This window comes from Lutra lutra, chromosome 6 (assembly GCF_902655055.1).
Source record: "Lutra lutra chromosome 6, mLutLut1.2, whole genome shotgun sequence".
In the NCBI taxonomy this organism is placed as follows: Eukaryota; Metazoa; Chordata; class Mammalia; order Carnivora; family Mustelidae; genus Lutra; species Lutra lutra.
The window spans coordinates 38,753,026-38,756,502 of record NC_062283.1 but is presented as its reverse complement, the minus strand read 5'-3'; the positions used below and the strand labels follow the sequence as shown (position 1 = coordinate 38,756,502).

At 38.9% G+C, this 3,477-nt stretch overlaps 1 pseudogene; it reads right to left on the bottom strand.

The window, feature by feature from the left end:
• Positions 1-1,371: 1,371 nt before the first annotated feature.
• Positions 1,372-2,494, bottom strand: LOC125101901 (archaemetzincin-2-like; annotated as a pseudogene).
• Between the last annotated feature and the right edge of the window lie 983 nt (positions 2,495-3,477).

The following is a 3,477-nucleotide window of genomic DNA, read 5'->3' as shown; positions in this document are numbered from 1 at the left end:
AGAAAACCTGCTGAAGTTGGTGAGTGTAAGTCAATCAAGCCATTTAGGAGGGAAAGGGTGTTTCTGGCAGAGGGAGAGAAACAGCACTGTGGTTCAGGGTACAAAGTAAGTCATATGTTCAGCACTGCTGGAGCTTAGTAAGAAAGCTGCAGCTCTGCAGTTTTGCGAACATTACCCTATTTTGCTAACAGTTTTTAACAGTGGTCTCTTTAGATAGGGCAGTGTTGTCTTTAAAGAGCTAATAAGCAAGAAAGAGACAGTGGTTGCCAGGGTGGAGGCTGGGTCCTACAGGTTGACCATATCCTGTTGGGTCATTCTAGTTTCTGGAACTGTGCTCAAGCTCTGAAGTTCAAGGTACAATTATATTACATCTTTGACAGGTGAACTGAGTCTCAGGGTTGGTACATAATAACTAGATTCATAAGAAGCTGATTTTCAACCAGATATCATATTATAAATACACACGGAACTGAATCTTACACATGGTAAGATTTGGCCAACCTACCACATGGTCACAGTGTTTCGAGTCCCCGCCGTGTTGGGTAAATCCCCTTAAGAAATCAGATTAGAGATCAGAATACTGACTGGTCAGCATCATAACTGAACAGAGATTATAGACATTCTTGGGGGACATTTCCAACAGCCTAGATTAGTGGAGTACCCACTCTTTCTTCAATCTGCAAACATCTCTATCTCAATGACATATATTGTTCCGTGAGTGTGAGAAAAAGCAGCTTTTTCTGGAGACAACTGAATAAATTTGATAATTTATTGCTTCATAACTTCATAGTTTTAGAATTGTGCAAACAATGGACTTCTTTTAACATGACCTTATTTTAACATGACTGTTACATTACAATATCATTGACTTGGCAGCAGGTTTCTCTAACACCAGCTTCAAATTATGTATGTTGTGTTGTATTAAAGAAACACTCTGGTCTTCTTGAATGGATGTGGGGAGGAGGGGTTTCTTTTGTTTCTTTACAAAAAAAGTATTACAAAACCTCTCCCATTTTCAGTTACTGGTACCTGTTCACACCATTCATCATCTGTTGACTTTTTGTTAGATTTCAAAGGAAAACTTTTTCTTCATCTCATCTTTCAATTCAGAGGACTTTTTTGGTAGCTGACTGCTTCCTAATTATAGTTTTTCATGTACTGCTAGAACCAGGCAATGAGGGAACTGCTTAAACATGCATCTCTGGGTAAGTGGAGAATATTAGATGAAAGCTGAATGATAAAAACCAAAATGCAGTGAGAAGTTACTGTACTTCATTTGCTAACTTCCAAAGTAGAAGAGAAAACCTGAATGTACTATGTTTTCATTTTTTTAATGTGCAATTATTTTTAAGTACTCTTATATGAAGGCCCTCATTTTTGGGTAACAGCAAGGCATTTTATTATCCACTCTTTCCATTCCTTAAAGGTTTCCACAGGTTTTGGTAAGTTCACATTATCCTCATGACTGTAGTTTGTACTGACTTCAAGGGTGTACACAGGTTCATCATCAGTCTACCTCACCAGCACTGTATACACTGCAACTTGTGTAAACAGATAAGACACAAGTTGAGGGGGTGCCAGTCAGCTTCTTCCAAGTGGCTGGAGTCTTGCATTAGGCATGCAAGCTACTGGCAGAGTTGAAGTTCAAATATGTGCCAATCTCAAGGGTTAAAGTCTTAGAGGAGTGAAACAGCAGAACACTAATCACTTCAGGAATATAATAGTTACCAAAAACTGAATAGTCACTTGCAGATACTTTCTACAGCTTGTTTACTTTGTCTTCATAGCGTGAGCTATAAGCAGTCACTGCCATACCTGGCAAAGCTGAATATCCCCATACCATCTGCCAAAGAGGCCTGTCCAAAGACAAAATTCCAGGAGTCTCATGGGTAAGGTCATTCATTGTTATTGCCACAATAAAGAAAGCATCTCCAGGTTTCTTCTTTTTTAAGAACTTGGGGATGTGCCCTGCTTGAATATGTAGGTTCTATGTGTTATCATTGGCTCTAAGGGAACACCTCATGATAGAGACAGGAATGAATTCTAGGAGTTCTACGTTCAAGCCATAGAAGAATACTTCACAGTCACCCTTGAGCCATTTAATATATTCCTCACTGATAATTCTCGTGTTTCCTAGAAATCCAATGCACTGTATATAAATACTGCATTTCTCTGGAGGGGGTGCCTTTCCGTAAGGATCACTGAAATATTGTTCAAAGTCTTGGGGAGCCTCAGGATGAGAGATGAGCCAATCTGACTGTGAATGCAAGTTAATGGGTCCAAAGAGGTCATTGTCTGGCTTGAAGGCTTCATTCAGCAATTGCCGTTTGCCAGCATCTAACTTATGCCATGACACAAGTGTTGGGTTTTTTGAGATGAGAGCTGTTTTTAGTGTCTGCTCAGAGTGCTTTACTATTTGCATAATGACAGGTCTCTTCCATTCACATCGTGTTTCTATGTAGAGCTGTCATCCTTCCTTCTGAATGTGTCAAACAGCTGTTCTACCACGAGGCTTTAGAGAGGAAGGCGCCCATTGGAGTTTTTGCCATACAAGGACGGACATGCCTGGGCCTGGTTGACAAAGTGCTTTGAGGAGTGCCTTCACCCTTGCCAGGCCTCCATGCCAACCCCCTCTTGCATTCGCCCTTGTGTGCCTTATATTTTCCTTTCTTAATTCTTTCTTTCTTGGTATGTCAGTTAGGACAAATCAATTCCTTGATCTCATCAACATTTTCAAGTCAATCTCTTGCCATAAGAAATCACTGAATACTTTATATCATTTGAATTTTGTAGCACTTTAATCAATAAGTCAGTAACGGTTCCCTGAATCTGGCAGTGTAATATCTACTCTATAGGACAAATAATTATCTATAAAAAAAAATCATTGGGGAGACAAGATACAATGCATGGAAAAATATCAAGTATGTTTTTTAATTAAAAATCAATATGTAAAAGTTGTCTTACTAGAAAGTAAAATCATGCATTTTGAAAAAGAACTATAACGAGGATTTAGAGCTGTTAAGATTTAATGATTTGAGTGGGACTTGTGATGACTCTTAAGGAATGGGTAGATTAACCAGCTGGTGACACAGGAGACATTTTAGAAAGGGAAAAGTATGAGAAAAAGCAGAGATGGGAATGAGGGGTGTGTGTATGTTGTTGTTGTTGTTAAAGGGCGGCCTATAATAAGAAGCAGTCCTTTTGGTAGAGAGAGTGTTCCTGTTATAAAATACAGGTAAATATATTTGAATGGGTAAAAACAGCTATTATTTATAAAGTCCTTACAATGCTAAGTGTCCTGCATAAATTATCTCATTTCATTCTTAATCAAAAACCTGTGAAGTAGGTACTGCTATTTTCATCTCCATTGTACAGGTGAGGAAGCTGAGGCATAGTTCCTAAGGTCACACAACCAGTGAATAATGGAGTCAGGATCGGTACAGAGAAAGATTGGCTACTGAGACTAAACTACTTCCA